Here is a 13,657-nt window from a genome sequence, read left to right on the forward strand (position 1 = left end):
AAAGCAGTTATGAGCTCCTCACTGGGACTGACTAGCTAATTATCAACTTCAATTTCATGCACTGTTTTTATCCATTTAGCTCCTAATGAAAGGCTTTGATGCTGCATTTAACAGAAAAATTCCAGTTCATGCTCACCGTCTTTTCAAATCTCTTTTGCCACAAGAGATGTGCTTTTTTTCAGGAGGCTGAGACCTCTCTGCTGAGCTGTTAAATTCAGTGTTAGGTGCTATAGCAGCAAGAGTACATTGCATTTTTCACCATAAGTACTTTAAACTAGCCAGGTTCTACTCACATATGTGCCACAGAAAAAGATGAGGATGAAGAAAGACCCAGGTGCAGATTTCCCTGTCCAATCCCTGCCCTGGGGTGGCACACAAGAGGTGAGCGAAGGAGCACAGTCCCTGCTGTGGTCAGCAGTGGGAGATTTCAGTGGAGGTTGCTCTTCTGGAGGTCTCTCACTCTCCACAGCCATTGTGGTTTTAAATGACATGCCAAATTTAGGCCATTGGACTAGGTGTTAAAATTGGTAAAGCGTGCAAGGACAAGAACAGCAGTTGCAGTCTGGTGCATTCCCACCCCATAAATCACACCAGAATTTCACCAGACTTGCTTCTTTGAAGAGTGTCTTCGTAGGACCATGTGTAGGACAGCACAGGATTAAACACATTTAATCCTGAATGCATAGTTCCCTGGGTGCACCAAGGGGAAGAAACTGATTTCCTGCAGCACTCTGGTGGATGTGGCCAAGAAAGATTATGTGTAACCTCTGTCTGGCAGTGATCACCATCCAGGCTTGTGACCCTGATTTTCCTCAATTATGTCATCAGGATTATTATTTTTCCCCCATTCTGCCTGAAGACACATTTCAGTTCCAATCTATCCCAGCTGAAACAGCTCAGCTTGGTCTGGCAAAGAGCAGCCTGAAGGTTTCATTACACTGGATGTTTAACTCTGATACTGAGTATCTGAATGAATTCTTTCTTTCTTTTTATGTCTTCAAACATAATGCAACCTCCTAAATACCATTTTCCTCTACCCCACAGCACTGAAGAAAGAGCTCTTGCCAACAACATCATCAGCTGATAGTGGGGAAAATGTCCAATGTGATTTCATAAAAGCAGTATGAAGGGGCAGAGAGTCTCCTATTAATCCCAGGAGAGCATCCTTGGGTGCACCTGGAGACTGAGATGTCCAAATGGTAGAGTGGGATGGAGCTAGACTCGGAGGGGCTTGGAGCCGGGTTGTGTCTGCACTTAAGGCACAATGATCTCTCCTCTCTCCTGGGTGTTTCTTTACTGGGGGTTCCTCCCAAGGAAACTTCAAATAGAAAGCATCAACAACTTGGACCTTTTTTGTGCCTTGCTGCAGACAAAAAAAGGGCCAAGCAGCACAGATAACTCAGTACCAAGGCCGCCTTGTTTTTTAAACTAAACCACTGGACTGCACTAATTCCTCCTATTTCAGCACCATTTCAAAGCAAGAGTAAAAATCCTACAGCTTACCTATGACCTAACTGCTCAGTAGTGCAACTTTGTTTCCCTTAAAATTCAGACTAAACAGTTTCAAGCGTCCAGAGAATTTACTTAGGCCTTGTCAGGTTCTGAAATCACATTAAAAAAAGTAAACAGTCTCTACTGAAATGACTGCCCATCCTGGAGAGGTGTTCACTAGGGCCAACTAAAAGCAGAGCCATAATTGCCTTGGGGTAGTACTCCCTCCACACCCCTTGGAGCCCCATTCCCCTCCCAGCTGACTAATGCCATGTGAAAGGCTACTGCATCCTCATTTTCTGTGTATGCTGCTGGGGGAAAAAGGACAAAGGAGAGGCAAACTGTGCAATGAACTGCTTCTGAAGATGGCTGGAAAACTGCAGTCAATCTGTCACAGCCCACCTCCCACGCGGAGCCGCAGCAAGGGTTAACGAAATCAGAGCAGGTCGCAACGCTCCTCTGGAGTGCCTGTGTTCTGCCATGCAGCAGCTGTGCCTCCTGAAGGGAAGGGTTGAAGCTTTAACTGCAACAAGAAAACCTTCTCTACAAAGAAAACATGCAAGCAAAAAGGTGAGAGCTTAAACTCTGACATCAGTGACTTTAAGCCATGTCTCAATAAGGCAGGGAGATTGTCTGGCCAACATGCTATTCAGAGATGATATCAAGTATTGATTTATTTCCAAGAAACCTTAATTACATTGTTCAAACTCTTGAAAAAGAAAGAAGGTCTTGGAGTTACCAGCAGTTCGACACCAGGTAACTCATAAAAAACCCATCAGTGATTTTGAACTGTTTTTATACCCTTTTTGATATGTTTCTTAGAAAAAAAACCAACCAAAAAACAGAAGACAATCATGACCAGACATGCTCTTTTAATCTAACTGACCAGCGTGGCATGCTGACAGCAACTTGTTCCATTACCTCCTCACATTGTCGAGGCTTTATGCTTCACTTATCTGAACAGATGAGCAGACAACCTCTACTTCCAGAGCATCCTTCCGACTTTTTTTTTGTGTTTTGAATTAGTGATGCAAATCTAATTTTGCTGAAACAGGCCTAGACTCCATTACTGAAGGAGCACTTTCTATGTAGATTAAAAGGCTGCATTGTGTCACTGCCTGATGTAAGGTGCAGAAATGCCCGAATTATCAGAACATTAAATACAAGAGCTTGTTGTGGTTTCTCTCTAGCCTACAGAGTGTACGTTTGCAGTTCTGCAGCTGAATTCCCTTCATCAAACACCTCATTACCTTAGCAAAGTGAAGGGAAATAGCAACTTAAATGCTTCAGGAATATGCTGCTTATACATTAACCCATGAGCTGTAGCCGTAGGAATCAGAGAAGCACCACAGCATATATTTTGTTTAATAGAAAATCAAACCAGAAAAAAATATATTCCTGTTGAGTCTGGGATATCACTCCTGACAGAAATGAGTGTGAGGGAGAAGGAATGGTGTTGGTAAGGAATTCAGTCTATTTCAATACTGAGGTGTCCAAGAGCATTTCTGAGGTGTTTGCCCCCACTCTGTGCTGAAATAAAACACAGCTATGTGCCACCCACCCCCTCCAGGCTCTGTTGTCCCCAGTGGGTGTGCGCCTGGACAAAAGCTCTGACAGTCTGAAAAGTCTCTCATCTGCATTTCCAAGGGAATATGATCCCACAGTATCCCCCCTGCTATTCCACTGGCCAATTTAAACAAAGACCAGGTTTTCTTTCTGACTGAGTAAAATCTGAGTGACCTTGTAGAGTTGCTTGTTCCTTTGTGGATGGTCTATCTTACGTAAATCAGTGTGGGTAATTTTTATCTATTTAGCAAATGTATTTGGAATGGAACAAACACTGGAAATTACAGATGGATACTCCAATAGAAGGAAGCACCTAGGAACACAGGAGCAATCTTTGGGGTCTTGCAAGCCAGCATGCCATCCCTTGTGAGACTGTCCATTTGCAGTGAAATTGCCAAAGAAGAGGAAACTAAATTGCAAAATATCTCTGTGCAGTAGGGATAATGTATAATCCCTTTAGCACAGGGTAACTAGGAACGGGATATAGGTCTATTGAGGCTTCAGAATTTATATTTTATCTCTAAAAGCCTCTGCCTCAGAGGAATCATTGCACGGAAATTCTGCACCTCTCAAAACAGAAAACGCTCCCAAATTTATCTGGAAAGCCTTTGTCATTGTTAACATTTTAGCTGTGACAAACAGGGAATGGTTGCCAGCAATCAGCTGAGCAGCTGCCCCACCAGATGAAAAAGCTGGATAGGATGGTGAACTCTGATTTTGTGGCTCATGTTCTGTAAAGCTCTGCTGTGCTCAGGACTGATATACCTGCCACAGCGCATAGGAAATAACAGTGCAGTGGGCTGCTGTGTGCAAACCCAGAGCTGTTATGCAAGACTTACTTTTCCAGAGAACTGTAAACTCCAGTGAACTGTGTATCTTCTCTGTCTGTTGTTGTTTATATGCCTATTGATTTATTTACCCATCCATCCACCCAAAAGTAACTCACAGCTAGAGACTTCTCAAATGCAGTACGGATGTTTCCATGTTCCTACTTCCATTCTCCCAGGAGTTATTTTTCTGGCAGTTCACAAAACTCTTTGTCAGTATCTATAAGGTAAAAAAAAAATAATTGTGTAGAATGGGTAGTTATTTGCTGATGGGACTCTGTCTACTGCTTAAAAAGATGGCCAAAAATCACCAGCAACTTACTTTTGGGATAAAAATTGTAACACAAATTGTGGATTTTTATTACACTGGAAGAAAAGTCACTGCATTTCCAAAATGTATCTTCATTTGTATGTGCTGCTAATCACCCATTTAACCAAAGGGGAGAGCTACTGCAGCAAACCACATGGGGCTTTGAACAAAAGGATGGAAAAGGGTCTTCTTATTACAAAAATGACGGGAGTAGGTATAGTTCAAGTTCTTTGTTCCCTCTAGTCTGCCCTACAGCAGATTCTGTAGGGATGCAAGGAACAGAGGAGATTCTCAAAGGTACCAGAATCTCACTTTAAATCCCTTTGAAGTTCCTTCCCAGTGCAGAAACATTTGAGCATCCCAGCAAGTCCTGTCTGTGCCAGTGAGCTTTGAAGACCTGACCTTGAGGGTCCTTGGCCCAGATTGGTAGACACATATAACTCTCACCAAAATGGGACTAAACAAGGGTTAGTGAGGTGATGAAGAGTCAGTTCCTCATTTTCACTGTCTAACTCAAAAAGGTATGGGGACATAAAACTGGGGCACTATCAATTGCAAATCATTATGTGAGATCAGCATTGAAGGCTGAACCTAAGGCAGGCAGATCTAATGATGCATCCCTCAAAGGGAGCAGGCAATAAAATGTTCTTGATCTTTGAAGATATTATATGCTCATACACTTGCATAAAAATTGTATTAAAGGGGATGCAATTATTTTAATGATGTTCCTAAGCTGGATTTGGCCAGGTGCAAGTGGCAAGTTGTATTTCTGCAAGTGCTTCAGACCTTTCAAAATAATACATTTTTGGAATTTGTGATTATCCTGAGAACATTAACTCAGCTGGCATCCTGAAAGATCAGGCTTGAGTAGAATAAAACCTAGTGACTTTGGAGGTCAAACAAAGCAGTTAGCAATTTCTGCTTGAAGAAAGGAGCCCATGGAAAGACAGAATCTCTTGTTTTGTGTTGGGGGCAGGGAGTGGTTTGTTGTTGTGTTGTTTTGGTAGTTTTTTGTGGGGTATTTTTTGTGGTGGCTAAATTGCATTTGATCCTTATCCAGGTTTAATCTGTGTGTGTGTGATTTTCCTCAAGACCATTTTGTGTTATGCACAGTGGAGTAAGTGTGCACTGGCTCCTTTTCTTTCTTGTACCTGGTGTGCTGTCCCTTTGTACCTATCCAGGGCAGAAGTACAAGATTATCCAAGCAGCAGCACAGCTTTTCTTCACTCAGCTGCTCTAAGTGTAAATTACTGAATGAAATTAAATGTCAGAAGAGTTAGGACATATATCATATTTTGTTCCCAGTCTTAAAGCTCTGAAAAATAAAAAGAAATTATGTTTTCTGAAACCGTGACTCTTATCTCAATTGCCCAAGATTAATTTCTGTGTTCTCTTCCTTCCTCCCCTGCAGGCTTTTGGGACCAACTGCCTGAAACTTTTCTTATCTCTCTTCCTAAAATGGACCATATCTCCTTCCCGCCACCTCTTTCTCACAAGCATTTGCACAGCCATTCCTTTCCATGGCAGGAAGGCAAAGACAGGTCTGCTCTCATGATGATTGTCAGAAGAATCAAGTTGTTTAATTTCTCGTTTGAATTCACTGCTGACCCTGCTTTGACAGTCTCTTGAGGTTCCTCCCAACCTGAGTGGTTCTCTGAGACAACGAAGCCCTGAGACACTGACCACAGGATCACCTCACCAATTGTCTGCAGCCATGCTCCAGCATAACCAAAAATGTGCACCAGATCATTGCACACAGAAAGTGCAGGCAGAGGTACAGCTGCCTAAAATCTTTTTGGGAAGGCAGTAGTGGCAGTCCGGAGAGAAATCTTGCCCAACCCCTTGATCTTGTCAGTTCTTTACACACACTAAGAACTGCCTGCATTGCACATCTGGGAGAGCTGCAAGGTGGAAAGACAGACAGGACTTCTCTAAAGTCAGCTCTGTGTGGATTTGATTGCCATACAAAAGTCTGGGAGCTGTACTGGGTGCTGCAGCATGCGTGCTAGAGAAGTCCACTTGTAAACACACTCACAATGCCCCTGTGTCCAAAGCAAACAGGAACATGTGCACCGAAACCACTTGTGCCGTGGAAAGGAAAGGAACACAAACAAACAGCCCCAGGGCTTGCTTGCGTACGGTCTAGAAGCAGACTTCCTGTGAGATAAAGGAAACTGCTGTGGAGCTTACGGTTTGATCCTGACCTGCTCATAACTCCAGGTTCCCAGCAACTTTAGGAGTGATTTGCAGAAAGGACTGATTCCTTTGCCATCACCCTGGTACCCAAATTTGTATTATGTTAATTACTGCATTTGGCACTGAGATGTTTTTCTATCATCTCTTCTGCTGATGATATATATACCACGTCAGAAGTGGAAGGGCCTCAGATTAACTAAGTGGTTCCCCTCATTTGAGGATGACCTATTATTCCCACTCCTGTGAGAAAACACAACATTCTAGAGAAGACTGAAAAATAAGGTTCTATCAAGTCATATTTCTAAAATCCTTTTGAGCTCCTGGTAAGAGCTGAAACTGAGTCACCCATTTAAAGTTACCCATTGCTAATTTCATTTATGCTGAAGTACTTTCAAATAATATTTAACCAGTGTGCAAGCAAAAAATGTGCAGATGGTAGGTAGGTAGGTAGGTAGGTAGGTAAAAGGATAATTTATGACCCAGAAAAAGCTGAAAGCTAGTTTTACTAGTTATAAATGATGCTCTTTGTGTTTCAGATCTTTGACACTTTAAATAGTAGTTAACATATATGATGATTAGCCCATAAACCAATTCCACACCGAGACAATGCATTTCCTTGATTAAAGGTTTCTTAAGGGAGTATTTAATGCATCGTATAACAGTAAAACTCGATTACTGAGCAAATAATTCCAGATATCCAAAACTGTGTCAAACCAAGGTTGCACTGGCAATTCTGTACCTGCTTCACAGAAGCCACATTTCTCCTTTTTAAACTGGATTTTTAGAAAGTAATAATAAAATATTGGGAATGTGAATAAATAAAAATATTCAAGCCTCTCTTGGAAAAATAGAAAGAGTGTATAAGTAGCTGGACATTTTCAGGTGTGTGGATGACTGCCATTATTTCACAGAAATGGGGATATGGAGCACTGGAAGACATCTCAAGACATTTTCTGGTTTGAGTGTACCTAGACTGTGTGACCTTTATCACTGAGGATATATAAAACCATTTCTAGGATGTTCATGAAGGCACCTCATCTATTTATTGAGATAAACCTATTCATGTAGACAGTTGCAAAAAACTCAGTAGACAATGCTGAAAAAAATAGGCAACATGAGAGATACCAGGAGTGTAGGAAAAGTGGTGAGAAACCAGAAAGAATGGCGCTGGGATCTCAATTTGTATGAGGCGGGTACATGCGATAAGAGAAGGATAAAAGGTTAGAGGCAACTATCTTGCTCATGAGGCTATTGTGACACCAGCAAACTCTCTCAAAAATCTCTTAGGAGAGATTTTTCAAAGAACTGGCCTCTAACCAGTTCTTACAAAACCCAGTGAAGCTGGCCGCTGTATTGCTTTAGTCATTTTCTTTCCAATGCCTTTCCTGATAATGCCTTATTTCTCAGGGTTTGATGTAGAAAAATGTGAGGCTGGGGACTCAAACAGTTTTCTCTATCAGCTCCTCCTGATTGCATCAATTTTCTGGCTGTGCTCATGCATCGGTGAGCCACCGAGTGCAGGTGATTTGGCCTCTGTGCAGTGACAGAAACACAAGTCTCCTGTCCTGCCCACCTCATGGCTCTGTCCTGCTGTCCTGTGCAGTGGTTCTGCCTGTGGAGCAGGGACCGCACAGCTCCATGAAATCTTTGTCATAGGTGTGCCACAGCAGTAGCAATCCCGGGCCTCAGTGAGTGCTTCAGGTAACTCCTGGCATGTCACCTTTGGTGTAAGAAAGCTGTGAGAGGTGATACCTGTCCATGTGGAGGGGCAGTATCAATCACCATAAAGATAGGAGCAGCAAGAGGTCAGATTGGTCAGTCGAACCAGATGCAATTTTTTTTCTAACCACTATGCCTCCCTTATTCTGTTCTTGCATTTACGAACTTCTGATTTCCTCTTCTGTAACTTCAGTAACCATCTATGTCTATATTTACTTTAAGCACTTAATAGTGCCTTCTTCTTCCTTTATGGGAAACTGGATTGATGTCCAAGCCTAACTGAGGGGTTTTCCTGAATTTATTTTCTTTTAGTGACTTTTAAATATAAGCCTCAGTCCCACTTCCTCCCTTGTATTCTCTTTCCAATCTTCAACTCTGATGTTTTCAGTAATTTCTGATTTTTTTCCCTCTTAACATTTTGAGTTGCATTTCCGCATAATGAATTGGAGTCCACTACCTTTTGCAGACTGTGTAGTATTAATTTATGAGCCATAATCTGGAAACTGCTGCTTTACCATCTTCTCTCTGTTCTAGTAACAGCGAGATTTGACTCATTTGCACCTGACATGGTTTGTGTTACCAAACTGTGGGAGCAGAGGTTGTCAGAAATTACTTGGGAAACCCTGTAATCATATAGAACGGTCTTTTTTTTTCAAAGGAAGAAGGAAAAAAAAAGCTTTTTCTGATCAGTTTTGGTGCTGTGAAGGTGTTACTCAGTTTATGCTGTGCACCCATCATTTCACTCAGACTACCATGTTTTTGAAAGGCCCCATTCACAGAAATCTAGGGATGGGAATGCAGAGGTCAGCACTGGTGCTCCTTGGGATGGAGAGAGGTTGGCAGCAGCTCTCTCTGTGACTCAGCCTGCTGGAAGTGACAGCCAGGCTCTTGCTTTGTCCTTGCCATGACACAGCAATCTCGGAGGCAATCTTGGAGGCAATCTCGGAGGAAAAGTCAGCATCACTCACAAGCCCATGTTCTCTGTGCCCATCCTCAAGTGGCTGGTGGAGATGAGATTGCTCAGCTCAGCATGTTTTTTCCTGCCAAGTGGAAATGGACGCAATTGCTTTTGTGCAGGCAGGCTTTACCTTGGCTATGTTCCTTTAAATCAAAGCATTTGCAGTTCACTAAGAGCAAAGTATAAGTACAATGAAAGCCAGGAGTTCCTTTCAATATGGAAAAGTTTCCCAAAATGACTCAAATTAAATTTCATAAGAAGAAGTCCATAGTTCCCTGAAATTTATAGATGCATTAGAGAAAAAGAAGTATATTGCAGGTTAGTTGATTTAGTGCTGATTCTTCGGGCAGCACTCAGCAGAGTAAAGGAGGAATGTGATTTGGAAATACACTGGAGGGGATTCAGGAGTATGCTGGCAGCATCGAGTTTCATCCAATTTGAGGGGATTTTCACTCTGCTTGGATACTGTAACCAACTGGGTTTACTATCAAATTACATTTCTCTGGATCTCCTGTAAATCTGAGAACTAATGAAAATAAATGCAAATATAGAGCAGTTTGCCTCACTGCGCTCCCATTAAGCCTTCAGCCATTCTGACATAATTTGTTTCTCTTCCACCGTCTCTGTTTTTACGGGTTGTGCACGGAGACCAAAGCTTCCACACTGCGGGAGGATACACAGAGAAACAGCCCACTTGGGAGCAATCCGAAAAGCGCCGCTGGTTGGGTTTCAAACAAGGCCTTTTGTCTGAGACTAGTTACTGGGTCTGTGCATGCATGTAGGTGAGGCTCACCTCAGTGTTAGAGCTAAAGGAAAGGCTCTGGGAATTTGGAGGGTATTGGGGCCCTTGGTGAACACCTGGCATTTGAAACGAGGACACCCTCACCTCGGAGGTACAAAAGGTTTGCATGTCCTGTGTGCTGGGCACGGCAGAGGACACTGGCACCAGCAGGTTACATAGTAGGTGTTGCTGGCCCATATAACATAAACTGGTAATAAAGATAAGTGGGAGTCTGGGTGACTCTTCCTGCCCATTGTGGTGGATGCATTTGGGAAAAGTAAAATAGAAAAAACATTTTTTATTCTGATGAATTAGATACCTTACCTTCCATTAGGCACCAGGAGAAGAGAGCCAAAGGAGTCTAATCCTAGTGATTGCACACAGCTGGGCTTGCTTAACACAGCATGCAAAAACCTTGCAAAAACCAACCCTGAAGCCTGTGGTAGGTGGTATCCATGAGCAGACACTTGAAAAGGCTGGGTGCTTGTTAATGCTTAACAAGCACGTCCTCATCTGACTCAGTGGTGTTGAGCTCTGTTTATGTAATCCCTAAATTCTCCAAGAGAAAAAAAACTCTCTTTATAAGCCTTTGACAAATAAGTAAAGAAGTGGAGGACCTGGAAGAATCTTGCTGAATTTTCTGTGTCATAGTAAAGCAGTCTGTTCTACACAGCCTTCCTTTTAGGAGATGAGGCAATATTTTAGACTGATTAAGGGAAATCTTCTTCCCTCTACCATGATGGTGAAAGAGGTAATATTTGTCTGTCTTGGGGTTTGCAAATGGATTTGAGAACTGTCTTCAAATTATGTTTTCTGCCGGACTCATCTGTGGTGGAACTTGGGAACAAGTGAGGAGGCGCTGTTTTGAGCCAGACTTAGTTTAATTTTAGACAGGGATTCATAGTTCAAATCTAAGGCCAAACCATGCCTAAATGGAATATAGCTGTGGGAAATGTGTGGATTTTCTAGCTACATTTCAATAATCAAACTTCTGTTCTATTCTATGGAAAATATAGGTTTATCCCTTCTCCTGAAAATAATCCTTGTGGAATTCTGTGGGTTCATTCTCCCAAATTAGGCATTAGGGCAAAGGTCCTCTCTGTGTGGAATGACATCAAAATCTTGACTTAGCTAACCAAGGAGCTGTTTTCAAACAGAATTAGACAATGGGTCTTAACCAAGTCTACTGGAGTAGGATCCAGTGTCATGTTAAGGGCCCAGATTTCAGGGTTTATTTAAGTTGTCATGGTTCAGGCAGAGCAAGTACCACAGCTGCTCATAGCTCTGTTTCATAAAACCCATGTCAAAAGTGGGACCACAAGTGGTTTTTCTTGGAAGCAGTGTGGGCTGTGGGGCACATTCCCCTGTGAAGCAGGATGGAGCAACATCACTCTGATCAGAGGGAGAATCCCCCATTCCTATCTGCTCTAACAGGGTTTATAAGAGCCGTTGCACTTAATGAAGCTGCGAGTGCTATTTTTAGACTATGGCACGAGTAATTCTGCCCTGTTTCTTTGATACAGAACAGTCATTTCCTTTAAAAGCCCATGCCTGGTTTTACAATCTCACTGCCCACCCATACTTCAGCCAGTGGTTTTGATTTTGTTTTCCTATTCTGACTTTCATCTTTTCTGGTTGCCGTGGTGATAGCAACACAAACATCTCCAAAGGACGAGCTACTTCCCTCGGAAAGAGTATCTTACTGTATGCATCAGGACTGCAGAAATGTTTAATGCATCTTTGACCACGTGGTAAACTAGTTTGGTGGGTCATAAAGCACAAATCACCATCTTGGTCCAAGGTCATGTCAGTTCCATTGAAGGAACATTTTATTTTATTTTATTCTTTTCCATTCTGAAGACTACATTTTGTTTCTCACTCAGGCCAAATCAGGGGTGTAACTTTTGAAGAGTATTTGGCAATCTAAAGATCTATGTATAGACCAAGTAGAATACCTACTGCCAGAAGAAGCTTCTTCTCAATCTCCTCAGTTCTAAAGCTGATTATATGCTTTCAGAAACATATTTCAGCCCTTTATCCTCCTGTTCACAGTGTTTTCCACATAGGAGGTTGAACAAAACACCTCAGCCCCTCCACAGAGGACTGATAGTTGTCAGCACACACCACAAAAGTAATTCTACATTTGATGAAATTGGGGGAAACTGTACAAATAACTTGATCAAAGTGTATGAAAGAGATGAGTGCCAGAACGCAGAAAGGGCTCGTGCACAGACTGCATGGTACCTGCTCCTGTGCTCCGACTGCTTGAAGACAACACTTCAGCAAATGTGTTATGCAAAGTGCTGGTCTACAAAGCAGCTTTAACATGACCAACAAAGCTCTTGCAATGTTCCTGACTTGGAACAGCATCTCAGTGTTGGACGTTTGGTACAGGATGGTGTGTAGCAACCTTCCCAGCTCTGAGTCTTTGCAGGGTTAAAAAATCTCAAGCAGTGCTTGAGGGTGGGCTTCTTCTGAGTTACTGCATTACTTTCCTGTGGAAGGGAATTATTGGACTACTGTTGGACCTGGAAAAAAAAGATGTTTATTGCAATTAAATATTCAGGTTGGAGTCAGTAGAAAAATCTTTCCAGCATGAAGATGGGCAACCTCATCCATTGTAATCTACAGACAAACCCAGGGTGGTATCCCTTCTCTTTTTCAGCATGCAAAGAGTTAAAGCAATATGCTTTGAAATGTCTCTAGCTTCAGGCTCACCTCCTCCCACTCCCAGTCCTGGCCCTATATTCTGGAACTGTAACTGGTGACGAAGACTCGGAAGGAAAAAGAAAGGGCAATATTATTCACATTTGGAAAATGTAAGAATAAATGTTTTTCCCTTGGGGAATCACTTGAGTGACACAATGGAAAAAAGCCCTGGGGGCATATCTTCCTGCACCATCTGCCTCCACACCCAGTGTAAAGGCCCCTGGGCTTCCAATGGAATTAAGTCTACATTTCATGTTGCACAAGCAATACACATCTTGAAGCGATCTTTCTTAGCCATGAATATGTCCCAAATCAGCTGGTGCTGCTCAGCATAGAGAGTTAAGCTCACACTCTGCCAAATTTTGCAGCAAATGTTCTTCATCTATCTTTGCAATTCTGAGTTTTATAATTTTGTCATAAATTCTAAAAAATACAAACCAACCAACAAAACCCTAATAAGTGAAATATTATTGAATATCATCTCAAAGATAGAAAACATTCTTGGATATATGTACATGCAACCATAAACTGTATATTAATAATATATTTACTGTCTGTATTACTTTAAGGCACATGTACAGGGTAAAAAAACATGCTTCTCAAAGGTTTTAAATATTTGGAAAATAACTCCAAGAAGGTTTCAGTTTGGTATAGAAGAGCTTGTAAACTTCCTTATGTATTTGTAAAAATGGCAGTTAGAGGGCAGCTTTTTTAAATTTACTTGGCAAATTTTTAATAGCAGCAGCTGTCCAAACATGCTGCAAGACACCCTTACACAAATATACAACACCTACTGAGAGAACTGAACTTTTGGATTGGCATTTTATTTACAAGCAAATCCAGTTGCTCTTGTACTCCTATCACATACTGCCTTTTACAGATGGTTGTGTGCTTTTTTTTTGTTTTAAAGAGTTTTGGGTGTTTGTAACTCCTATGGTATCTAGATCTATTCAGGAGTTTTTGCCTCTCTGTGAGCCTTCTGGGACAGAGAGGATCTTTATTTAATCGGTGCTTGAAAAAGATCTTGTGACATGCTGGATGTAAATGAGCTGTCACTTATATTCTGCTCTTCACACTGGTGCTGGGACATATTGAAGCAA

The 13,657-nt window shown here is 42.0% G+C and overlaps 1 long non-coding RNA gene across 1 annotated transcript; it reads right to left on the reverse strand.

Annotated features, from left to right (window-relative positions):
* Positions 1-1,030: 1,030 nt before the first annotated feature.
* Positions 1,031-10,271, reverse strand: LOC138108055 (uncharacterized). The gene is made up of 3 exons (XR_011149847.1): positions 10,173-10,271; positions 4,004-4,104; positions 1,031-1,989 (listed from the first exon to the last, which is right to left on the reverse strand). It is a non-coding gene; the product is annotated as an uncharacterized lncRNA (long non-coding RNA).
* Between the last annotated feature and the right edge of the window lie 3,386 nt (positions 10,272-13,657).

This window comes from Aphelocoma coerulescens, chromosome 1, assembly GCF_041296385.1.
Source record: "Aphelocoma coerulescens isolate FSJ_1873_10779 chromosome 1, UR_Acoe_1.0, whole genome shotgun sequence".
NCBI lineage: Eukaryota > Metazoa > Chordata > Aves > Passeriformes > Corvidae > Aphelocoma > Aphelocoma coerulescens.